A 27,459-nucleotide genomic window follows, 5' to 3' on the forward strand; every position below is an offset into this window, starting at 1 on the left:
CTTTACTTTACTTTACTTTACTTTACTTTACTTTACTTTACTTTACTGTAGTTGTCATAAGATGAAGAAGACAGGATTAGTCAATATCTTACCCTAGTAGATTCTACTCTGTTGATCATTTTTCAAAGTTGAATAGACACGAGAAAAATGAAGGTTTGAGCCCTTGGAAAGGCCCAAGGGCGATTTTGGCTTTCCTGGGTAATTCTTGAATATTTGATCACCCGTGGCCCAAGAGGGTTTTCAATGAAGCTATCCCTTCTGGAAGAATTCTAATCCGGAGTGATGTCACTGGGTCAATGATGAATCTCTAAGGCTGTCTAAGAAGGGTTCAGAGTTTGATGCATAACAGGTAATACAATGCATTTCATTTTGAGAGTGGAAATTCAATCAAATATACACTATTTGACATGTAGTCCATGTCTTTTTTTTTAAGTTTTTTAAAAAAAATTGTGTATTTTTGAGAGAGAGGGAAAGAGATGGAGGGAGAGCACAAGCAGGGGAGTGGCAGAGAGAGGAGGACAGAGGATTTGAAGTGGGCACTTGTGCTGACATCAGTGAGCCGGATGTGGGGCTAGAACTCACAAACTGTGAGATCATGACCTGAGCCGAAGTTGGGTGCTCAACTGACTGAGCCACCCAGGCGCCCCAACATGTCTTGATTCCCAAACTTCCTGGCTTGGATTTTCTAGAACTAGATAGTTTATTCTTTTTTTTTTTTTTTTTTTTTTTTTATATATGAAATTTATTGTCAAATTGGTTTCCATACAACACCCAGTGCTCATCCCAAAAGGTGCCCTCCTCAATACCCATCACCCACCCTCTCCTCCCTCCCACCCCCCATCAACCCTTAGTTTGGTCTCAGTTCTCAACAGTCTCTTATGCTTTGGCTGTCTCCCACTCTAACCTCTTTTTTATTTTTTTTCTTCCCCTCCCCCATGGGTTCCTGTTAAGTTTCTCAGGATCCACATAAGAGTGAAACCATATGGTATCTGTCTTTCTCTGTATGGCTTATTTCACTTAGCATCACACTCTCCAGTTCCATCCACGTTGCTACAAAAGGCCATATTTCATTTTTTCTCATTGCCACGTAGTATTCCATTGTGTATATAAACTACAATTTCTTTACCCATTCATCAGTTGATGGACATTTAGGCTCTTTCCATAATTTGGCTATTGTTGAGAGTGCTGCTATGAACATTGGGGTACAAGTGCCCCTATGCATCAGTACTCCTGTGTCCCTTGGATAAATTCCTAGCAGTGCTATTGCTGGGTCATAGGGTAGGTCTATTTTTAATTTTCTGAGGAACCTCCACACTGCTTTCCAGAGCGGCTGCACCAATTTGCATTCCCACCAACAGTGCAAGAGGGTTCCCGTTTCTCCACATCCTCTCCAGCATCTATAGTCTCCTGATTTGTTCATTTTGGCCACTCTGACTGGCGTGAGGTGCTATCTGAGTGTGGTTTTGATTTGTATTTCCCTGATAAGGAGCGACGCTGAACATCTTTTCATGTGCCTGTTGGCCATCCGGATGTCTTCTTTAGAGAAGTGTCTATTCATGTTTTCTGCCCATTTCTTCACTGGGTTATTTGCTTTTCGGGTGTGGAGTTTGGTGAGCTCTTTATAGATTTTGGATACTAGCCCTTTGTCCGATATGTCATTTGCAAATATCTTTTCCCATTCCGTTGGTTGCCTTTTAGTTTTGTTGGTTGTTTCCTTTGCTGTGCAGAAGCTTTTTATCTTCATAAGGTCCCAGTAATTCACTTTTGCTTTTAATTCCCTTGCCTTTGGGGATGTGTCGAGTAAGAGATTGCTACGGCTGAGGTCAGAGAGGTCTTTTCCTGCTTTCTCCTCTAAGGTTTTGATGGTTTCCTGTCTCCCATTCAGGTCCTTTATCCATTTTGAGTTTATTTTTGTGAATGGTGTGAGAAAGTGGTCTAGTTTCAACCTTCTGCATGTTGCTGTCCAGTTCTCCCAGCACCATTTGTTAAAGAGACTGTCTTTTTTCCATTGGATGTTCTTTCCTGCTTTGTCAAAGATGAGTTGGCCATACGTTTGTGGGTCTAGTTCTGGGGTTTCTATTCTATTCCATTGGTCTATGTGTCTGTTTTTGTGCCAATACCATGCTGTCTTGATGATGACAGCTTTGTAGTAGAGGCTAAAGTCTGGGATTGTGATGCCTCCTGCTTTGGTCTTCTTCTTCAAAATTCCTTTGGCTATTCGGGGCCTTTTGTGGTTCCATATGAATTTTAGGATTGCTTGTTCTAGTTTCGAGAAGAATGCTGGTGCAATTTTGATTGGGATTGCATTGATTGTGTAGATAGCTTTGGGTAGTATTGACATTTTGACAATATTTATTCTTCCAATCCATGAGCAGGGAATGTCTTTCCATTTCCTTAAATCTTCTTCAATTACCTTCATAAGCTTTCTATAGTTTTCAGCATACAGATCCTTTACATCTTTGGTTAGATTTATTCCTAGGTATTTTATGCTTCTTGGTGCAATTGTGAATGGGATCAGTTTCTTTATTTGTCTTTCTGTTGCTTCATTGTTAGTGTATAAGAATGCAACTGTTTTCTGTACATTGATTTTGTATCCTGCAACTTTGCTGAATTCATGGATCAGTTCTAGCAGACTTTTGGTGGAGTCTATCGGATTTTCCATGTATAATATCACGTCATCTGCAAAAAGCGAAAGCTTGACTTCATCTTTGCCAATTTTGATGCCTTTGATTTCCTTTTGTTGTCTGATTGCTGATGCTAGAACTTCCAGCACTATGTTAAACAACAGCGGTGGGAGTGGGCATCCCTGTCGTGTTCCTGATCTCAGGGAAAAAGCTCTCAGTTTTTCCCCGTTGAGGATGATGTTAGCTGTGGGCTTTTCATAAATGGCTTTTATGATCTTTAAGTATGTTCCTTCTATCCCGACTTTCTCAAGGGTTTTTATTAAGAAAGGGTGCTGGATTTTGTCAAAGGCCTTTTCTGCATCGATTGACAGGATCATATGGTTCTTCTCTTTTTTTTTTTGTTAATGTGATGTATCACGTGGATTGATTTGCAGATGTTGAACCAGCCCTGCATCCCAGGAATGAATCCCACTTGATCATGGTGAATAATTCTTTTTATATGCCGTTGAATTCGATTTGCTAGTATCTTATTGAGAATTTTGGCGTCCATATTCATCAGGGATATTGGCCTGTAGTTCTCTTTTTTTACTGGGTCTCTGTCTGGTTTAGGAATCAAAGTAATACTGGCTTCATAGAATGAGTCTGGAAGTTTTCCTTCCCTTTCTATTTCTTGGAATAGCTTGAGAAGGATAGGTATTATCTCTGCTTTAAACGTCTGGTAGAACTCCCCTGGGAAGCCATCTGGTCCTGGACTCTTATTTGTTGGGCGATTTTTGATAACCGATTCAATTTCTTCGCTGGTTATGGGTCTGTTCAAGCTTTCTATTTCCTCCTGATTGAGTTTTGGAAGAGTGTGGGTGTTCAGGAATTTGTCCATTTCTTCCAGGTTGTCCAATTTGTTGGCATATAATTTTTCATAGTATTCCCTGATAATTGTTTGTATCTCTGAGGGATTGGTTGTAATCATTCCATTTTCATTTATGATTTTATCTATTTGGGTCATCTCCCTTTTCTTTTTGAGAAGCCTGGCTAGAGGTTTGTCAATTTTGTTTATTTTTTCAAAAAACCAACTCTTGGTTTCGTTGATCTGCTCTACAGTTTTTTTAGATTCTATATTGTTTATTTCTGCTCTGATCTTTATTATTTCTCTTCTTCTGCTGGGTTTAGGCTGCCTTTGCTGTTCTGCTTCTATTTCCTTTAGGTGTGCTGTTAGATTTTGTATTTGGGATTTTTCTTGTTTCTTGAGATAGGCCTGGATTGCAATGTATTTTCCTCTCAGGACTGCCTTCGCTGCGTCCCAAAGCGTTTGGATTGTTGTATTTTCATTTTCGTTTGTTTCCATATATTTTTTAATTTCTTCTCGAATTGCCTGGTTGACCCACTCATTCGTTAGTAGGGTGTTCTTTAACCTCCATGCTTTTGGAGGTTTTCCAGACTTTTCCTGTGGTTGATTTCAAGCTTCATAGCATTGTGGTCTGAAAGTATGCATGGTATGATTTCAATTCTTGTAAACTTATGAAGGGCTGTTTTGTGACCCAGTATATGATCTATCTTGGAGAATGTTCCATGTGCACTCGAGAAGAAAGTCTATTCTGTTGCTTTGGGATGCAGAGTTCTAAATAGATCTGTCAAGTCCATCTGATCCAATGTCTCATTCAGGGCCCTTGTTTCTTTATTGACCGTGTGTCTAGATGATCTATCCATTTCTGTAAGTGGGGTGTTAAAGTCCCCTGCAATTACCACATTCTTCTCAATAAGGTTGCTTGTGTTTATGAGTAATTGTTTTATATATTTGGGCGCTCCGGTATTCGGCGCATAGACATTTATAATTGTTAGCTCTTCCTGATGGATAGACCCTGTCACTATTATATAATGTCCTTCTTCATCTCTTGTTACAGCCTTTAATTTAAAGTCTAGTTTGTCTGATATAAGTATGGCTACTCCAGCTTTCTTTTGGCTTCCAGTAGCATGATAAATAGTTCTCCATCCCCTCACTCTCAATCTAAAGGTGTCCTCAGGTCTAAAATGAGTCTCTTGTAGACAGCAAATAGATGGGTCTTGTTTTTTTATCCATTCTGATACCCTATGTCTTTTGGTTGGCGCATTTAGTCCATTTACATTCAGTGTTATTATAGAAAGATATGGGTTTAGGGTCATTGTGATGTCTGTATGTTTTATGCTTGTAGTGATGTCTCTGGTACTTTGTCTCACAGGGTCCCCCTTAGGATCTCTTGTAGGGCTGGTTTAGTGGTGACAAATTCCTTCAGTTTTTGTTTGTTTGGGAAGACCTTTATCTCTCCTTCTATTCTAAATGACAGACTTGCTGGATAAAGGATTCTCGGCTGCATATTTTTTCTGTCTAGCACACTGAAAATCTCGTGCCAATTCTTTCTGGCCTGCCAAGTTTCAAAAGAGAGATCAGTCACGAGTCTTATAGGTCTCCCTTTATATGTGAGGGCACGTTTACCCCTTGCTGCTTTCAGAATTTTCTCTTTGTCCTTGTATTTTGCCAGTTTCACTATGATATGTCGTGCAGAAGATCGATTCAAGTTACGTCTGAAGGGAGTTCTCTGTGCCTCTTGGATTTCAATGCCTTTTTCCTTCCCCACTTCAGGGAAGTTCTCAGCTATTATTTCTTCAAGTACCCCTTCAGCACCTTTCCCTCTCTCTTCCTCCTCTGGGATACCAATTATGCGTATATTATTTCTTTTTAGTGTATCACTTAGTTCTCTAATTTTCCCCTCATACTCCTGGATTTTTTTATCTCTCTTTTTCTCAGCTTCCTCTTTTTCCATAACTTTATCTTCTAGTTCACCTATTCTCTCCTCTGCCTCTTCAATCCGAGCCGTGGTGGTTTCCATTTTGTTTTGCATTTCGTTTAAAGCGCTTTTCAGCTCCTCTTGACTGTTCCTTAGTCCCTTGATCTCTGTAGCAAGAGATTCTCTGCTGTGAGCTATACTGTTTTCAAGCCCAGCGATTAATTTTATGACTATTATTCTAAATTCACTTTCTGTTATATTATTTAAATCCTTTTTGATCAGCTCGTTAGCTGTTGTTATTTCCTGGAGATTCTTCTGAGGGGAATTCTTCCGCTTGGTCATTTTGGATAGTCCCTGGCGTGGTGAGGACCTGCAGGGCACTTCCCCTGTGCTGTGGTGTATATCTGGAGTTGGTGGGCGGAGCCGCAGTCAGACCTGATGTCTGTCCCCAGCCCACCGCTGGGGCCACAGTCAGACTGGTGCGTGCCTTCTCTTCCCCTCTCCTAGGGGCGGGATTCACTGTGGGGTGGGGTGGCCTGTCTGGGCTACTTGCACACTGCCAGGCTTGTGATGCTGGGGATCTGGCGTCTTAGCTGGGGTGGGTAGGCAAGGTGCATGGGGACAGGAGGGGCAGGCTTAGCTTGCTTCTCCTTAGGTGATCCACTTCAGGAGGGGCCCTGTGGCAGCAGGAGGGAGTCAGATCCGCTGCCGGAGGTTTGGCTCCGCAGAAGCGCAGAGTTGGGTGTTTGCGCGGAGCGAGCAAGTTCCCTGGCAGGAACTGGTTCTCTTTGGGATTTTGGCTGGGGGATGGGCGGGGGAGATGGCGCTGGCGAGCGCCTTTGTTCCCCACCAAACTGAGCTCTGTCGTCAGGGGGCTCAGCAGCTCTCCTTCCCTTTGTCCTCCAGCCTTCCCGCTTTCTGAGCAGAGCTGTTAACTTATGACCTCCCAGCCGCTAAGTCGCGCTTGCTGTCGGAACACAGTCCGTCAGGCCCCTCTGCTTTTTGCAAGCCAGACTCGGGGGCTCTGCTTGGCCGGCGAGCCGCCCCTAGGCCCCGGCTCCCTCCCGCCAGTCCGTGGAGCGCGCACCGCCTAGCCGCCCTTCCTACCCTCTTCCGTGGGCCTCTTGTCTGCGCTTGGCTCCGGCGACTCCGTTCTGCTAATCCTCTGGTGGTTTTCTGGGTTATTTAGGCAGGTGTAGGTGGAATCTAAGTGATCAGCAGGATGCGTGGTGAGCCCAGCGTCCTCCTACGCCGCCATCTTCCCTCCTCCCTCGATAGTTTATTCAATAAGGAAATAAATGCATACCGCTCTAAAGAAGACTATAGTATTGGCTTATTGGGGTAGCAGGTACAGAATGATCTTTCTGACAGCAGATCATCAATACTGGTTCTTTGATGTTTTAACCTGATCACCTGGCCTTCCTTACACCAATTATTTGAGGGTAGTCATGAGATCCAGAGATGCTTTTCTCATTTGATTTTACTGTGAGATTTTTAGATTGTGTGGAAAATTATCTGGTTGTCATTATAAAATACACTTTTGTTCACCACAAGCGGAATTGTCCTATAACACCCCATTGCCTTTACTAATTTCTAGATTTTTTTAATTCATTCTTACAATGCCTTAATAACATCATTCCTGAACTCCATGGGCCTCACAGGGACTGGATTCTTTTGTTTGGGAGATTCCAGGTATATTTCTTTCATCTCCCTCCTTGATAAACAACTTTGTCTGAACCCAGCTGTGCCTGGTCTCCTAGAAAACATTTAGCTACCACTGTTCTTGGGAGATGGTTACTGTGTTCACAGACTATTAGAAAATTCTACTGCTCCACTAACTCCCCTATTTGTATGTTGGAACTTTATTTTCTAGTGGACTATTTCTGCAGTTTATAGCTGTTTCCCCACAGGGCAAAGCATGGAGTCAGTGACTGACATTAAATAATAAATGTCAGCAAAGTGATTACTCTCATTTGGAATTAATAATATTTTATTAAAATTCATAGGAGCACTCAACTGGTAGCATCAGAACCAATTACTCATGTGAGCACTGAATATGCCTTCCCAATTCAAAGCGTGCAGTAACTCTTTTTGATTTAAGGAAAACACATCTCTGTAGTAGGTTGGAGGATCTAAGTTTTTCACTCTACCTATGTCAGTCTGAAGGCTGGATTAACCTATAATGTAAATGTTTAAATATTAAGAACAGTAGAAATTTAACCTTTCTAAGGGAAAAATTCAGATGACAGATGATATCATATTTATTCTATTCTTAGAGATTTGTCCTTTTGTTAAGGTTAAATCAGAGTAAAACCTAGGTTAAAACCATCTTTAATTTTGTTTGGTCTCAGAGTTAAATATTTGATAGGAAAATGAGATAGGAAAAGACAAGCTAGTTGTATCGGGTACCTGTTTTCTGTCCCTCCAAATCTCTTCTTTAGTGATCTCAATTATGTATTTTGCTTTAAGGATCTGAACTTCATGGACACAGTGGAGGAGACTGAGCTCCCTTGATTTCTGACTGCATACAGTGTTCGGTCAATAAGAAGTCATATGGCATCAGAGGAAGAGAGGAGAAAGGTAGGATTTTGTGTCTCCTGGATCCCTTCTTGGGAGGTTGCTCCAGGCTAGCTGTATGTTTTTTTTTCCATGAAATGTCGCTGCTCCACTAAAGATGGCCCTCCATATAGGACTTTCCATCTAGATGCTTGGGATCTCTTGTCCCATTTCTCCAGGCTTAGACGTTGTAGCAGCTTTACTATTACTGGTTTCATGGTTCTGCACTATCCCTTGTAATTTTCTTATAAATGTGACTGTGGTATTTCCTGAAGGGACCCTGCATGATTTACTAGTGTTAACATGCTACAGGTTTGAGTGAACGGGATATCTGTTTGTCTTATCTCTAAGTAGAGTATGATGTAAGGGAGCCTGTTAGCTACATACAACTTTCAACCTTAAAAAAAAAAAAAAAAAGCTGAATTGTGATACAAATGGTGAGTAATATGAGTGATGAATGATAATGAGAGATGAAAAAGTATATGTAATATTTAAGGATATTCAGTTGGTTTGCATTAATAACAGCCATATTGTTGCTAATGACTGGCTGCCAGGAATCTGTATTGACACGTATTTTGAATACATCCTGATTACACTGATACATACTATTCATGTGGATAAATTGACTGCTTGATAAACTTCTTTCCACCTGAAAATTGTCAGATAAAACCTTCATTCAAGCCTTAGAGAGCTATCAGAGAACTTTAAGACATTTTCAGGGAATTAGAAAACAGTTAATTTTAAACTCATATAAAATGTTTTAAAAGCATATTTTGGGGGGAGTGGTTATAAATTATTGATTTATATTACTGAAATTGTAATACAATGGCTTTCACTTAATTCATATGTGTGTGTGTGTGTGTGTGTAGTGTTTTATTTTTTCATAGAATGTATTTCAGATTAACTTAGAAGTCTTTTAATGTTCAAATCAATGGGACTCAATTTGGTTCAGCACCCATCTGCAAGAAACAATCCATTTGCAAATATACTATATGTGAACTAAAAAAGAAGAAAAGTACACCATAATCTTAGCTTTATCACGAAACTCACATTAATTATAGAATGATTTCTATGTTAGGGGCAGTCACTGTGTTTACCTCATAAGTAGTATCTTATTTAATCCATCAGCCAAGTAATATTAATTAGTACTATTTCACTTAACGAAAATAGGACTTAGAGAGGTTTAACTTGCCCCAAGATATGCATTTAATTAACACTTAATTGGAGTTTGATCTGAAGACTGTCTAACTCCAAAACTCATGTTGTCAACCATTTTGATAAATTGCTTGCTTGAGCGTTTTTATAGCTTAAAGCAATTCTTACGTCTTTGTCCAACAGCAATCAAAATTTTTTTTATGATCATTAATTAAAGTAGGAAGCATTACTTGTAACTGTATTAGTGTGTGCTTTATTTCTTGACATTGTCATCTAAATTGGCTCAGTAACATCTTTCTGTAATGACTGTTAAAATAAGGCAGCAAAAATATAAGGTATGAAGTAGTGTAGTCCAAGCATGAATTAAAGGGGCAGCTCTGGGAATGTTAAGAAAGAACACATGTGGAGGAGATCATAATGAAATAATTGACAGGATTATTTAATTAAAATCTAGACTTAAAAGGGATATTAGATATTATTTATTATCCTTTCTTTTATACACTAATGAAATGGAAGCCTAATAGATAAAATGGCCTCCCAACGGGCACTGTGGAAATATCTGAGGACAGTTGGTAAGAAAACACTTCCTTTGATGATTCCACTAAAACAGACATCGACCTATTTTAATAAATTTGAAAAAATGAGACATTATCTTTAACAAATGAGTAAATATTACTAAAGAACATATTAGTTGAACATCTATATTTAGGTTTATTTCTTGGCTCTTGATTCTTATCTATCAGTTTGTTTTTATGACAGTATCGTACTATTTTAATTACTATAGCTTTATAATGTAGCTTGAAATCAAGAAATATGATGCCTCCTGCTTTGTTTTTCTTTCTCAGTATTGCCTTGGTTGCTTAAGTTCTTTTGTGGTTCCATATAAGTTGTAGAATTGTTTCTTCGACTTCTGTAAAAAACACCATTGGAATTTTGATGGGGATTGCATTGAATTTATAGATAACATTGGGTAGTATGGACATTTTAACAAATTAATTCTTCCAATCTACATGCAGGTGATATATTTACATTTATTTGTGTATTCTTCAATTTCTTTCATCAGTGGTTTGCACTTTTCAATTTAGAGGTCTTTAACCTCCTTGGATAAATTTATCCTGGTTAAATTACAATTTGTTGCTCTTGTAAAGGGGACAATTTTAATTTTTTTTTCAGATAATTCATTGTTAGTGCATAAAAACACTGCTATTTTTGTTTGTTAATTTTGTATCCTACAAATTCACTGATTTATTGGATCTAACCATTTTTTGGTGGTCTTTAGGATTTTCTATATATAAAATCATGCCATCTGCACATGATTTTCTAATCTTTCTAATTCTTTCTAATTCTTATGCCATCTATCTGTTTACCTATCTATCTTTCTATCTATATTTTTGTGATTGCTCTAGGATATCCAGTACTGTATTCAATAGGAATGGTGAGCACCCTGTCTCATTTTTTACTTAATAAAATTTAGATTCCAAATGAAGCTGTGAGCTGTTTTTAGGAAAAGAAAAATAAGGAGATACAAATAAGAAAACATAAATGTTCCTTTTTTAAACTGTCATAGCATGGTTATAAAAATTTATTAAAAATATATGAGGATTTTCTTTTTTGATATTAAAATCCTTATGCTATTTAATCACCTGCTGTGTCATCATCCACGTGGCTTCTCTTTCTTCAGTTGTTAAATGATAGTGTTCTACCTGACCTGAATTTTTCGTGAAATCAGTAATTCAAGACATTCAACAATCACATCCAATATCCCACTTAGAGACTTTATAAAATGCTACATCTTTGTATATTTGAGATTTTTCTTTGAAATTAATTTGAATTAGTTTTTTACAGTATTGTTAAATATAGGAAGGATCTACGAACAGAGATCGTGACATAACATGGGAAATAGAATTTATTGTTACATGTGTAAATAGTAACTATTTTATAACTGGTTAGTCATGGGTAAATACTTTCCACCACTTTACTGAGTATGGTTGACATTCAAAAACTGTACACGTGTAATGAATCCAACTTGAAGTTAGGAGATAAGTATGTACCTCTAAAACCACGATTACAGCCCATGCCATAAGCATATCTATCACTTCCAAAAGTTTCCTTCCACCCTCTTCAACTTATTATAATTTTTTGTGATAAGAAAAATTAACATAAGATCTAACCTCTTGGTAAATTTTAAGTATTTGTAAGTATACAGTACAATATTGTATTTATTGTAGTTTAACAATGTTATTAACTATAGGCTTTATGCTGTACAGTAGATCTCTAGGACTTATTTATTTTGTGTAGCTCAAACTCTGTATTCTTTGATTAATATCTCCTCATTTTCCCCTAATCCTATCCTGAACAACCACCATTTTACTCTCTGTTCCCGTGAGTTTGACAATTTTAGATTCCTCATATAAATGGTATCATGTAGCATTTGTCTTTCTGTGTCTGACTTCTTTCGCTCAGCATGATGTAAAAGGAAATGCAGTGTAACAGCTAAAGATTTGTTAGATAATATTGCTAGGTTTATCCATGTTGTCACAAATGGCAGGATTTCCTTCTTTTTTAAGGCTGAATAATGGTCAGTTGTGTGTATATATCACATTTTCCTTATTCAATTATCCATTGATGGAAATTTAGGTTGCTTCTGTGTTTTGGCTATTGTGGATAACATGTATGACATTTGTTTCCCCACACAACTTTGTCACTGCAAGGAATAGAACATATTTGATTAGATAATACGTATCCCTTTAAGAGTGTATGTGCTAAAATTAAATAATTTCACAAATTTTTATTGCACACTTACCATTATACCACAGCATTTAAGTGTATGTATATGTTTGACATGGAAGTCTTTATAAACCAAAATATGTGTTAAAAATATAAATTTCAGTCATGCTATCTATCTGAAGACCAAATACAAATTTTCAAATTGTTGTCAATATATAGCAATGTCTATTTGCATTTTATCTTTGGATTTCTATTCTTCAGTTTAGTTAATGAGCAAACCCTCCAGTTTTTAAATCTTTTGCTATTAATTTTGATGTACAGTGATTGTAACTTGAAGACAAGATCATTAATGCTGACACTAGATAATACTTAGTATTATTTTTTTTTTTGCTTAATTTCATAAGAAAAAATAAGAGATTTAAATATGTTGTTTAAATAAGCAGATGTTGTTCAATTACATAGTATTGTGGTTGTCTTGTCCTCTTCCTGAGTTCACTGAAAAATAAAAATAAAAATAAAGCCCTTCCATATCCTTATGGGCATCAGTTTTCCTCAAGATTTGTGGAATGATACTTTCTCAAATGGAAAGTAGGTTTAATATTTTTTTATTTCCTTTAAAGATATCAATGAAAATTCCTCAGCAGCTGAATGTCAAATATGTTCTAAATGGGTTCACTCTTTTATTTCTTCTCTTTGGCCTTTTTTAAGTATAGAGATTTATATGCTTGAGTATGTGTGAGCACAAACATAAACACACACATATAACACACACACAACAGACATGCATTTAAAACATGCCAAACTTGCTTTCAAGCCCATTGATTTTGGAAATAAAAGTTGTTTGTAGTGTAGATGTGATTGTCTAGGAGCATTTTAGATGAAAATGCAGTCAGCCTAGATTATAGTGTGAACTCTCAGCGCTGTGTTGCTCATACTCTTATTTTTTATGTACAATTAAAAGAGCAGACCTGGCTTTAAAACAAGTTCATTCCATTTTTATTGCCATAAATTCTCCCCTTCTCATTGCCTCCAGCTCTTACGGGGTGCACAAATATATTTCCTATTCTGAGCAGTGGCTCATAAATACAGAGAGAGAAGGAAGTCGTTGGAAAGCAGGTCTCTTCCAGGAGCATGGACAACTGCCTAGAGGGGCACTCAATCATGCATTTTGACTTTGGTAATTGAATGCTGTATCCATTTCTCTGCCACATTATCATGAAAAAAGAATATCTAAGGAAATGCAGCATTACAGCTAAATATTTGTTGGATAACATTGCTAACTCTTTTAAATGATCTCATGGCAAGGAATAAAGGGATTGGAGGGGGGAGAAACTAGGATTCCAGTGTTGCTTTTTATTATATTTTTATGTCTGAAATGGTAATTATGCTTTTTAGTGCTATTCCATCTATTATAATGAAAGTATGTGGGAACCTGGATTTTTCTGTAAGGGACTTAAATAGTCCATTCTCTTCAGTTAAACCAAATGCTAATATACCCTTTTTCCCCTTCCATGACATGCTTAAAATCTGTGTGCCTAAACAAATTAGCATTCTATTCTCAACAGACTCATTTGGAAGATAGAGCATGTTCACTGAGCAATAAGTAGGCCACGGGGAATTTAATCAGAGGGGTTGGGAAAAGAGGCATGTTACAGCTAATTGTTATTAATTGTTAGATGTCATATTTTATAGAAATTTAAGCTGTATTTCCTCACTGTAACAAACTTCTCTTCCTTCCACCTTATACCTCACCTATCCTCTTGCAGTGTATACTCTTGGTCATAAAGAGAGGTAGCAGATGGGATTTGCATGAACAATCTGTACAGACTTTGGAACAATGAGTGTAGTGGCAGGACAGAGTTTTAAAATTTCTGAGAATCCCACACAAAAACATAAAAGAAGGTACATAGCAGAAATAAAAAAGCCATGGATACTTACAACAAATTTCAGTACAAGTTATCCCCATAAGCCTCAATATACAAGTGGTAAGGGAAAACCACCAAAGTTATGTGGTTTATTTGGTATGAAAGTAGAGGAATGCAATATGGAATGTTATAGACCTGGAAACAAGACAAGCCTGAAAATAGCCAGAAGGAATTTACTGGGAAGGTTGGTAGGCTAATTTGAGAATTGTCCCTGAAAATAAAGTTTTTATCCCCATACTGAGAGTGAGTGGGTACATAGGACCCTCAGCAAGTGCTAAGAAAGCTACCTTGAATATGCTTTCAGAAAGTTCATGAAAACTAACTTTATATAAAAATGAGCACTCAGTGAATATCAAGGTCAAATTCTATATAAGTTTATTATAAAAAGAGAGGGGCGCCTGGGTGGCTCAGTCGGTTAAATGTCCAGCTTCAGCTCAGGTTATGATCCCACAGTTCATGGTTTCAGGCCCCTCACTGAGCTCTGTGCTGACAGCTCAGAGACTGGAGCCTGCTTCAGAGTCTGTCTCCAACTGTCTCTGCCCCTCCCCTACTTGTGCTCGCTCTCTCTCTCTCTCTCTCTCTCTCTCTCTCTCAAATATGAACATTGAAAAAAAAAAGAGAGAGAATGAGGAGCAAAATGTTTTTACAGGTAGCACTAAATACAGTCATGACTAAAAAACATTAAAACTGTAACCTCCAAAGTTACTCAAAGACATTAAGAAAATGATGAAGACATGAAAGAACAATATAAATTGTTTCAAAAACTCTGGTATGAGATAGTTGAACATGGAGAAAGAACTACAAATAAAAGAAAAAATAATTTTAGAAGTGAAATGTAAAAGAGACATAAGACAAAAATAATGCCTATTATTTATTGATGCTTAGTAGATCACCCCAAAATGAAACAAAAAAAACCCCACATTTATTTCACAGTATGTGCAAGACAGAAATTGGTTGCAGTTTGCTGGCTGTTTCTAGCTCAGGGTCTCTCACGAGGCTGAAATCAAGACATCATCCTGAGTAGTCATCTCAAGGTTTAATAGGAGAAAGTCAGTTTTCAGGCTTATTCCTGTATCTCTTGCAGGCCTCACGTCCTTTCTGGTCATTGGCTAGACATTAATTCCTTGCTAGGTATGCCTCTCCAACTGAACAAATGAGAGAGTGAAGGAAGGGGAAAGAAGGTGGAAACGATAGTCTTTTATAACCTAATCCCAGAAGTGGCATCTCATTGTTATTGTTGTATTCCATTTATTAGAAGTCCCTATATCCAGCCTACATTTCAGGGATACACGAGAATATCCAGAGGTGGGAATCATTGAGAGCTACCTATTATAAGAGGTGAAACATTAAAAAAGAAATGAAAAAAGAAATGACAATGACAAGTTTTAAAGATAGGCAATGAAGATTTTATGTATGGCTAATGGGACTCTATGAAGAAGCAAATCAAAGAAAGGGATCACAGCAAGTATGAAAATCTATAAGAAAGCTTTTTCAAATTAACAAATATAGGCATTGAAGATACATAGCTTCTAACCTAACTAAAAGCGATCCAAACATTCATTCTATCCCTCCCAATGAAAAACACACCACCACAATCATTGCTGAATACCTATCACTTACACTCTTATTTAGTGTTTTTATTTAACTTATGTTCTGAGATTTTAGTTATCATAGCATTATATCCTGAATTTAGAAGGCCAGCTATATTTTCTATATACATTAAGGTAAGTCATTTATACATTTATTTTTGTTATAGATATGTGAAACTAAAATCAAATAGTATTATAGATGAGGTAAGAGTACCACATTGGGAATGAAGTATCTAGCACATAGTAAGTGCTCAATAAATGATAGGTTATTTTGACAGATAGTAGGAAGTGGTTGTACATAGGTATGTTCAGAACTACCCCTGACATTGGAAAATCTAGGTCAGGATTAATGTCAATATAGTGAGTCAGCCAAGACATTCATAAATTACAAAAGCTAGCATGACAATGGAAGGATCAGTCTATGCACATGGGTTTTGTGGGCATGATTGTGTTTTCTTGCATTCTGTGGGAACTAATCTCTTATCCTTTAGCTTGGACTTTGATATTGTTTAGGGAACATGGATGCCGTATGCTGAAATGACATTATCAGCTCTCTCTAGCTTTGTGTTGCTTTCCAATGTGCCAAATAGATATATGATATGCAACACTCATAAATTATTTCAGAGTGTTTTTCTATTTCAGGATAAGTCCTTAATATGTATGGTACTGATAGGGATTAGGATGTACTGTTAATAGTTGGTAGCATTTGCCACTTTCTCATCCAATTACTAAGTGACAATGTAATCATTTGTCAAACAGTATCTTTTGCTGAGCTGACATTTGCATCTCCAATAATTTTGCATAATTAGGTTATAAATAGTTCTTTTGTGAAATTATGATGATTAAAGTTTAAAGGTATACGAATATATACATATAATTCTTTCATAGAAAGTAGTCCTAAACAAAATAAAAGAAAGATAACTGGTAAGAAATATCTAAGAAATGTTATCCTTGGGCAAAAATAGTCTCTTTTTAGTATTCCTAATATTGAAAAGAATGAATGCAACACTTACAAAATTCATAAACTTTAGAGTTAAAATAACAGGTAGTATCAATAAAAAAATCAATTAATTAGGATAAAAAATTTCTGGTCTCCAAATACAGAGGAAACTAACAGGGAGAATGAGACATTAAAACTAAGGCCCATAGTTTCACTGTAAGAGAAAAAAAGAGAAAAAATATTCCCTTCAGCAGCTGGAACCTTTTCAATTCTCTGATAATGAAAATTGCTGGAACTTTAGTGCGTGGCCAGGTTATAAAGTGAATAGTTTAAAAACATTCTAATTTAAAGTGTGTATCTCTTTTTTTTTTCTTCTTCTTCTTTTGGACTGTAGCTGCATGTTTATTCCTTTTTTGAATTTTCTCTCTATGGAAATCCAGAGGAAATTAAGTCTTACACCATGTTCCAAAACTCTACAGCTAGGTTATTTATCTGTTCCCATTTCTCCATCTCTAGGTACCACAATAGGCATCCATATAGAAACATTTGCAATGGCAAGTTGTGAATCATATATTGAAATTTAAAATGACTCTGCACCGAGGGGAAATAGCTATCCTAGGTAATCACTGCTCCTGGGTACTTGGGAGCAGATTTATATCATGCAGCAATAAAGAGAGTGCTTTTTGGAAGTTGCATGTGGGACAAGCTTTTCTTTATCTATGAGCATGTCCTGCCCCATCACTCATTATATTTCACTAGCATTGGACTTCATTTTCTTTTCTAATGTACAAAGATTTCCTCATATATGAGGATCTTATATGAACTTATTTTCTTGCTGAAAAGATTCTGTCCATCTGTGTCTTAATCATTTTGGGCTGAATAACAAAATACCATAGACTGGTTTGCTTATAAACAACAGAAGTTTATTTCACATAGTTCTGGAGGCTGGGAAATCCAAAATCAAGGTGCTGGCAGATTTGGCATCTGATGAAGGCTAGCTCCCTGGTTCTAAACAGCCATGTTTTTGCTGTATCCTCACGTTGCAGAAAGGATGAGATAGCTCTCTGGGGTTTCTTTTCTAAGGGCACCATTCCCTTCATGAAGGCTCCACTCATATGACATAATCACCTCCCAGAGGCAACACTTCCTAATACCATTACATTGGGAGTTAGGATTTCAACATATGAATTCTGGACTCAAATGTTATGTCCAAAGCAATCTCAATTTCCTCAAGGCACCTACTTGTCATTAAGGTCTTAACTTAAATGTTCATTGAGGAGTCTTATTATCCTAAACCAACTTAACCTCCTCTTTCCATATACTCATGCCACCTATATCTTTGCTTAAATAATTTATTAAAATTTTAACTGAGTGATTCTTCATATAATTTCAGATTTCAGGTATTTTGCCCCTGCACGGTTTTATTTAACATTAAACTACAAGAGAAACTCAACAAATATATTTTTTTAATGAACACACAAATAATTAATTAAATGGCATTTATCCGCTCAGTGGCAGGCAGGAAACTTCCTTTTTGGCTGATGAACTACTATAATAAATGGAAGCATAGTATAAGATAAAAAGCATTCAACTTGGAGTCAGAACTTCGGGGTTCAAGTGCTGTTCTATAAATTTTTAGCTGTATGCTAATTAAAAGACACTCTATGGGTTGGGTCCTTCAACTGTAACATAAAGACACTTTACTCAAACAGATACTTTCCTTTATTTAGAAACTATTTAGATATTCCAAAGTGGAGACAAAAATTCTTCACAATGTAAAAAATGGTGTGCTATAGAATGCAATATTGTCCACAAGGCAGTAGCCTGCATATCAAATGTCATTGATTAAAACACAGGAGAAAATGATGAAATTTTGCTGTCTTAAAATTTTCATTAAAATGTTTAACAAACTGGTAACAATAGTCACAAAGTTCAAGATTAGCTTTGCATTGCACTCAACAGAATTTCAGAAAGAATACTGCTGGTATTTAGGTTTCTGAGTTTCTTGGTCTTGCTGTCTTGCTATGCACAATGCCAGTGTTGAAGACCAAAGATTAAAATTAGGTTTTATCTGAGATAAAATGGTAAATTCAACCCATTGCAAGAAACAATTTTTCAGTATTATTGTATGCATAATTCTTTATATGATGGTAAAGATAGTGAAAACATGCAACAGCCACTACTTTGAAAATGATCTGTTTACAATAAGTGATACAGAAATAGCCATCAGGTAGGTAGAGGCTCCTTTTTCATGCAAGATAATGGACCCAGCCTCTCTCATCAGATGGACTGTGGACAGGATGGATTGCTGACTTGCCTATTTGCTTGAGTTTTAATATGCACAATGACACTCTTACAGCTGGATAAGCAGAAACTTAAAAGTTGGGACAAACGATCAGGATAGTATTAGGAGTTGAGTCTTCAACTTTTCAATCAACTCTAAACATGGCAAGGGTATAAAATTTTTAAAGAACAAGAAAATAATTAAGGTATGGTAAACTCAAAATAAGCAAAATATCTCCATGAACTAGAAAGGAAATAGAAAAATGGCAAGTTAGTAATCAAGGACTAGAGCCAGGGCCTACTGGGCTCTGGGTCTGGGTGCAGCTAGGATTTGCCTCCTGCAGAGTAATGGGATTCAAAGCTCTATGTGAATGGCAAGAGATCAGAGTCAAGTTAATTGCATGAAACCTGGGGCAGGTGCAGAGCTCACTAGCCTATGAAATGTGATCAAAAGAAAGTTATGGCTTCTGCCTGAGACTATAGTTTATATAAACATGCATACCTGCAATGTTGAAGCATACAGACAAAAGCATACAGATCCTTATCAATAGGATCTAAAATTAAGCCATTCTACATTTAGCGACTGATTTTGAGATAAGTTCACAGTCAGGAGAGACCTAGAACCTTGAACCATTAAAAAAAAATGGTACTGGAATAAAGTTCCATGGGAACCAAGTTTTATTTATGAAAGAAAGTGGGATCTCTGTGGCAACCAGAAAAAAAAAAGACTTTCCCAGATTGGAGTAAGAGAGATGGAAGGAGGCTTGATCCAGAGAGTAAGGTTTTGTGCCTTTCCCCAAGCAGAGTCCAGAGAGGTGATATGCCCTCACACAGTACATAGCTGTGAGGCCCATTGGGGGCCAAACAGATGAATTCTTAGATAAGCTGTGGATATATCTGTAGGACTATCTATATAGGTCTGTCTGTAGATAGACTACCATCTGTGTTATGGACATAGCAAAGAAGATCTTCCAGACCCACACAGGCCAATAGAAAGACAAAAGTGACCTTGAAATCAGTGATGATCATTTGGATTGATGGACATCTCAAGGGCTATTTCTCCTATTTCCTTCCTTTCACCCATATACCTTGCCTGAGAACTGGATAAGCCTCTTAGACACAATCCAATACAAAAGAGAAGTTCCAATTTGATCGATACTCTTTTCTGCTGGTCTGATAAATATGAGTTTAAAATATGAGTTAAAAAATTATGTTGTCTTGCCTACTAAGATTCATACCAGTTTCCAATCCAAACGATTCATGCAAGTAAAATATGGTTCTCAGTTACTATGTGGTTAATGAAATGAACAGGGAAGCTGGACAAGCTAACTGGATGGTAGGGCTAGGGGTTCAGTTATACCATTCAAATTCTTTGTCCTAGCTGGGGTTTGACACCATTTATTGGCAGTTGTTGCTCTGGCTTAGACTTAGATGAAATTGTCTTTGCCCAAAGTGGGAGCAAATGGCAACAATTCTAGTTATACCCTTCTTGTGAGATGCCTCTTTATTGTTCCAGGTAACCACTTTTTTACATCTCATTTTCCCCCAAAGCAGAGATTTCCTTCAGGTTATCCCTTCTCCTATCATCTTTTCTGAGGTGGGATAAGGAGAATAATCAATTTATATACAAATCGGTGCTATGGTGCAAATTTTATTCAACATAAAAGTGGCATTTTCTCCTTGAAAGCTGTAGATGGAGTACAACTAAGACCTTCCCCTTTTAAATCCTTTTATCACCTTAGTTATAAACAAAAGGTGCCCAGTATGAAATCCTCAAAGAGCCAAGGATTTCCTAGAGTGCCTTTCCCAAGTAGTTTTAGTAAAAAGACACATTGATTATATTGCCATTAGACTTGATAATGTTTTCCCCTCTCCCCTCTCAGCCTAAATCCAGAGTCCCTTCTACCCATGTCCACGTTTGCCTGGAAAAAAAGTGAAACCAGACTTCTAGAGCCATGCAGATACTCTTTGACAATTGTAATTTAACAAACCAATAAACAAGATCAGGACTAAAAAAGTTCAGATTTTTAAAATGTTGAATAATCTTAAATTTCCATTTTTATAAGATGATGCTCAAATAATTCATTGGAAACATAGATTGTTAAAATATGACAGAAGCTGAACTTATAAGGAAAATAAAATACACTGTGTTTTGTGCACACACAAACGCATGCTGTGAAGTCACCAGGAGAAAATAGACTTCTTTATTTTAAGCCCTCATATTTTTAAACCCCTATATTATGGCAAAGGGAAGACAGTAGTATATTTCTAAAGTCCGAGCATGTGTGTGTGTATATAGGAGAGGGGAACAAAATATTTTGTGCTCCAGTCTCAAAGAAAAAAAATAAGTACAATTGGAGAGAAAGGTGAAGGAGGAAGTCTGGTGCTTAGTATGAAAGTTCTTGATTCCCAAGATTGCCAGGGAGAGAGGTGGGTATCAGGTATTTGAATGGTCTATGTGAGCTTGGGCCTGTTATCAGGGAGTGTGACTGACTGAAGACCAGATTCTACCCTCAAATACAATGTAAAGCCAATTGCTTGGACAATCCTGGAAAGGGAGAAGTGTTCACTAAGAATGACTGCTATAGATGCACACAGGGACACAGAGCTATATTTGGGAAAATAGATTTGGAAAAATAAAGCAACATAAATATTTGTGCACATTCATTCTAAAAAAGAAAAAGAAAATATATTATCAAATAAGTGGTTATGAATGTGTACTGAGAAATCATATTTTCCCCCAAAGCGGATTTTGTAGTTGTAATTTTCATTTTTATAGGATGCTGATTTCTCCACTCTCAGTTCCTTAGAAAAAATGGGACTTTTCTTTAAGCTTAGGATTTTATCTCAGACTTAATCTCCCTCAGTTGTGCTTACTTGTATCTCTGCATTAATGTTTCTGTAAGCACTTTGAAATCCCCATCTTTCGTAAAAATTTCTGAGCTCTTAAAATTGGATAATAAATCATCAAGGGTAACCATGTTCACAGTGCCTACTATGCTAAAATCTTTGTGAATATATTCATTTAGACATGGATACCATGACCTGAAACTGTAAAATTCTTGAAAAATAAACATAGAGGACAATCTTCATGACATTGTTGCAATGATTTCTTGAATGCTACATCAGAAGCTCAGGCAACAAAAGCAAAAATAGACAAGTGGGACTACCTTGAACAAAAAAGCTTCTGTACAGCAAAGGAATCAATCAATAAAATGAAAAGGCAACCTATAGAGTGGGTGAAAATACTGACAAATTATTTATCTAATGGGTTAATATCAAAAATACATAAAGAACTCCCATAATTTATCAGCAAAAAGACAAACCAATATTAAAAAATGGGCAAAAGACTTAGATTGACATGTCCCTAAAGAAAACACACAAAAGGCCGATATATGAAAAGATGCTCAACATCACTTATCACTGAAGGAATGCAAGTCAATACCACAATATCACCCCACACCTATTAGGAGGGGTGTTATCAAAAATAAAAACAAAAGATAAGTGTTGGAGAAGATGTGGAGAAATTATACTGTCTACTGTTGGTGGGAACATAAAACGATACAGCCATTATGGAAATTAGTATGGAGATTCCTCAAAAGTTAAAAATGGAATTACCATATGATCCAGGAATTTCACTTCTGGGTACTTCTCCAAAATAATTGAAATCAGGATCTTGAGAGGATGTTTGCAATCTCATATAAATTATAGAATTATTCACAGTAGCCAAGACATGGAAACAACCTAAGTATTCATTGGCAGATGAATAAAGAAAATGCGTCACATACAAATAATACATTATTCAGCTTTAATAAAGAAGAGAATCCTGTCACTTTATGTAAATGAACCTTCATATCATTGTGTTCAATGAAATAACCAGTCACAGAAGAACAAATATTGGCATGATTCCATTTATGTGATGCATCTAAAATAGTCAAACTCATAGAAACAGCAGAATGGAGGTTGCCAGGGGATAGAAGTGGGGGAAGTGGGTATTATGTTTCAGTTATGCAAGATGAATAACTTCTAGAGATCTGATGTATAACATTATGCCTATAGGTAATGATACTCTTTTGTGGACTTCAGTGTTAAGAGGATAAGTCTTACTGTTAGGTGTTCTTATCATAATTAAAAAAGAAAGAAGAAAAAGAAATGGATACCATGAATGACAACTTGAGTGCTAGGTTGGCCTTTAAATCATTTTCCACATTATGTATGTAGACTTTTTTACCTAAGAACCCGTCTCCTCTTCCTTGGAGACCAAATTGTCCCTGTCAACCCACCGGAATTTTTCCTCACCCTGGTTCCTATTTGCATCATCATTGTGTGCTATTGTTTACTATATTTTCAGTAGTTTACTTGTCTACATATATATTTTTTTTAATTCTTGAGGAATAGAGTAGGAAGAATCCTGTTTTTATTCATCTATTATATTGGATTTGGCCTGTGTAGAGTTGAAATATTTTGTTGGTTGATTGATTATATAAACAATTTCTATTCAATTTATGGTAATTTCCAAGCCATCATAATTGATGACAGATTTTCAAATATCTTTAAGTTAAACTTATATTATTTATGACAAGTTTTATCCCTTATGGGGAAAGAAGTACATGACATAGTGGTTTTGTCACATTAAAAATTTATGAACAAATTTAGAAAGTAGTATGACTTTTCTCTGGGCTTGAGATTCCTCATTCCGAAAATGAGATATTTGTATAAAGTTGGTATCTCTTATATAAATACTTATAAAATGATTTGGAAAATGTTTCTTTTTTGTGAAGTATTTTTTAGAAGTCTTTATTGGAAGGGTTCATTCTTCAAATATTTGGGGAACTCACCTGCAACCATCTGTTTATGGTGGGTTTTGTGTTTGTGAGAAAGACCTTTCACTACCAATATATTTATTAAATGATTCAGGTCTCTCATTTTTCCTTGATTCAGTTTTGGTAATTAAGATTATTCCAGATATTTATCCATTTCTAAGTTTTTAATTTTAGTTGTGTCAAGTTCTTCACTGCCCAGGATAGTGGATGCTCAATAACTTTTTTGGTGAATAATAAATGAAAGAATGTTAGACTCAAACATCTAGAATGAATCTTATGTATATCAAATGATGCTTCATATTTTTAGGGCTGCAACAGGATAATATTAAATTGTAATATTGAACAAAAAGTAAAATCACAAGTAAATACATAAAGCATGAACAAACTAATTCATTGTACCCTGATACTTATGTATATTTTTCATTGATTTGTTCAATAGCTTTATCAAAAGAATTTTTTTCTCCCAATCTCTTGCTTTTTCTCTCTCATGCCTCAAAATAGGACATTCAACATCTGTGTATTCTTCATGCAGGGACAGGATGATTGTCTATTCTTTATATAGGTTTTAAAGTAACCTACCTATTATTTATAGTATCAATCCTACCCATCATTGTACCTGAGATTCCTAAATTCTGGACTTTGCTAGCATTTTTGAGGCAAATTATTTTTCTCCTTGGATATAAAGTCCCTTTTTACCTCTATTTTATGCTACAGCTTTCTCTGATCTCCTTTACCAGATTCCTATCTTCCATCTGCTTTGTCTTGTGGAAATTTGCTTAAGATTTTTAAAGATCCCTCCTATCTCTGTTTTTATTTATATCTGTCTTATCCCTTTATTATGTAGTTATCTCTTTATTATTATTCAGTTGAGCCTTGACAAGAAGAGCAAAAAACATACACTATAAATTAGCTATCTTGTCCAAAATCTTAGTTTATGCTTCTTAATATATCCATAAAATGAATACTTATTGATTCAACTATTTTCCCCTACAAATGTACAATATGCATTCACATTATCCGTATTTTCTTTACTTTTTTCAACTATAAGCATGTGTGTAAATATATGCAAACATATGTGATTATGTACATATATAATACATAATATACATGTGCTTATTTGTATTATATATATAATTTCTCATTACTTTTGCCCATGTACTATTGGAGAACATTCCACAAATTTGATTGTTTGTTATTTGTTATCTGTAATATTAATCGGACCAGCCATAAACAGACTGCTTTGACAAAATACCATTTCAATTCACATCCCCAACATGAACATATTGGGTACTTATCCACATCACTACCAGTAGTGGATGGTACTGCCCTTTATAATTGTTGCCAACCTGATGAAGATGTATTTAATTGTTGCTTTCTTTTAAATTTTCTTTACCACAGGTTAGATTGAGCACCTTTGCACATTTTTTTGGACATTTTGATTTCCTCTTCTGTGAGTTGCCTGTTTGTATTCAGTGACAACTTTGTTATAAGGTTGTCTGATTTGTTTTAATCATTGGAGGAATTTTTAAAAATAGTAAATATAATAACTTTTTTGTCACGTACTTTGTCATAAACATTATCCAGTGCTATTATTTTTCTTACAATTTTTAGAAGGTGTCTTTTCCACACTAACAGCCTATTTATAAACATCTATATACGTCTGGATTCTGAGGTACTGTCTTAGTAAAAAAAGGCCTCCCACCCATGTATTCTATGAGAAGCTATTTTCTATAGACTAAAAATTAACTTCCACTTTTTCTTGAAATATTTTAATTATTTATTTTCATATCTAATGATCCATGTATGTGGTTTTAACATTATATATATATATATATATGAATTAAAAATCTAGATTTATTTTCTTTCCAATGAGAGGTCCTTTATTCTAGCAAAATTTTAAACTTTTTTTTTAATGTTTATTTATTTTTGAGAGAGAGAGAGAGCAGGGGAAGGGCAGAGAGAGAGGGAGACAGAATCCCAGGCAGGCTCCATGCTGTCAGCACAGAGCCTGACGTGGGGCTTGAACCCATGAACCATGAGATCATGACCTGAGCCGAAACCAAGAGTTGGATGCTTAACCAACTGAGCCACCCAGGCGCCCCTCTAGCAAAATTTTAAAATAAATCTTCCTCTTCCTGTGATTTAAACTGCCATTTTTGCTACATATTAAATTTTCATATCTACTTTATTTAATTTATTAATTCTGACTCTGTCACTATAATCTTAAGCTACTTCTGAGTCCATATAAAATGTCCTTATGTTTAAGACCATCATAGGGGCTCCTCAGTGGCTCGGTCGGTTAAGACTCCAACTTTGGCTCAGGTCACGATCTCACAGTTCGTGAGTTTGAGCCCTACATTGGGCTCTGTGCTGATAACCCAGAGCCTGGAGCCTACTTCGAATTCTGTCTCTCTCTCTCACTCTGCCCCTCCCCCACTCACGTTCTCTCCTCTCTCTCTCTCTCTCTCTCTCTCTCAAACATAAACAAACATTTAAAAAAATAAACAATTTTAAGACCATAATCTAGTTCATGTAGTATCAAAAATGCATATCTTTCTTTGGTATTTTTAAAATGGTGTTTTAGTATTTTTTAAATGGATATTTGAGGATGTTTGCCTTTCCATGTTAAATTTGAATTATTTTAACCTATTTATTAAAAAAATAAATTCTGTGCAAAATTGCATTTATCTACATCTGGAAGCAATACATTTATTTTTTTTTAATTTTTTTTTTCAACGTTTATTTTATTTTTGGGACAGAGAGAGACAGAGCATGAACGGGGGAGGGGCAGAGAGAGGGAGACACAGAATCGGAAACAGGTGGAAGCAGTACATTTAGAAGACAGATCTTAAAGGGCCTTGTAAAAACCTCAAGGAGTTAGGATTTTTTGTTGTTGTTGAGGTCAATGAGTTTAAATGCATTTATTGAGACTCCAAATGAAAAGGCTCTGAGAAATAGAAGAAGTTTGACACTAAAAGATTCTATTTTGTTTACAGAGTGAGGGATGATTGAGATAAAAGGGACAAGATCTGAGACAGGAAGTTCAATAAAGCAGCTGTTATAATCTTCAGGTGAAATATAAAGGAGGTGAAATGGTCTAAATGAGGGCTATGACAGTAAGGATAGATAAGTGGACAGCTTCAAAAGATAGACCTGAGTGTTGGGCAAGGAATGAATGAAGCATTAAGATTTCTAAATTTCATGACTTCATCCATGACCAAAACGTGATACAGTATCTATACTTCATGGGATACAGTCTAGCCACAGAATAGAGAATAATATGTAAATGTGTTTATGACATAATAATACATTTAAAAGGCAGGAAGCAAAATGTCATAAACGAAATAAGTGTAGGTATATAAACAAAACAATATATAGCAAAAAATTAAAGAAATCTATCAATAGCTACTCTAAATGAAAGAAAATGTTTACTTATATATCCAGTCACTTGTTTTACAGAAAACAATAAGATGATATGAAATTAGAAATTACCCATTTTACTATTGCTCATAGTAAGTACTTTTATTAAATGTTTATTTTTGAGAGAGAGTGTGTGTGAGCGTGAGAGGGGAGGAACAGAGAGAGAGAGAGAGAAAGGAGAGAGAGAGAGAGGGAGATGTGGGGCTCAAACTCAAGGGCTACAAGATCATTACCTGAGCAGAAGTCAGATGCTTAACCGAGTCACCTGGGTGCCCCTCAGAGTAAGTAAGGGTGCTCCCCTCGCAGGAGCATTTGTTATGTGGCTAGCACTGTGTTGAACAACTTACCAGCGTTATGTCATTTTCTCCTCCCAAATCTCCTTTCACATAAGGATGCAATGGATTTCCTCTTTTTTATTTCTCTTCTTATGAGTTAGTTAAGGAAGCTGCTGCTTATAGATATAAATTACTCTCTCAGAGTCATTCATTCACCCACAAGTGACAGAGCCAGAACTGATGTGCAAGCTAACATTGAATCTTTCTTACATTATGTTTCTTTTTCTTGTAGCTTTCACTGTACTGTGTACATATTCAGCACTAATTACTGTCAATTAATAAATATCATCTTCTGGTGCCTCAGAGAAGAGACAGCAATTATA

The 27,459-nt window shown here is 36.2% G+C and overlaps 1 long non-coding RNA gene across 1 annotated transcript in view; it reads left to right on the forward strand.

Moving 5' to 3' along the window:
* Positions 1-7,856: 7,856 nt before the first annotated feature.
* The window catches only part of LOC121043618 (uncharacterized), a 236,179-nt gene continuing 216,576 nt past the window's right edge, over positions 7,857-27,459 (forward strand). The window contains exon 1 of the long non-coding RNA XR_005796940.1: positions 7,857-7,963. This is a non-coding gene — a long non-coding RNA (uncharacterized LOC121043618). The remainder of the gene's footprint in view (positions 7,964-27,459) is intronic.

Source organism: Herpailurus yagouaroundi, unplaced genomic scaffold (genome assembly GCF_014898765.1).
Source record: "Herpailurus yagouaroundi ecotype Mexico unplaced genomic scaffold, PumYag 187, whole genome shotgun sequence".
NCBI classification, from domain to species: Eukaryota; Metazoa; Chordata; class Mammalia; order Carnivora; family Felidae; genus Herpailurus; species Herpailurus yagouaroundi.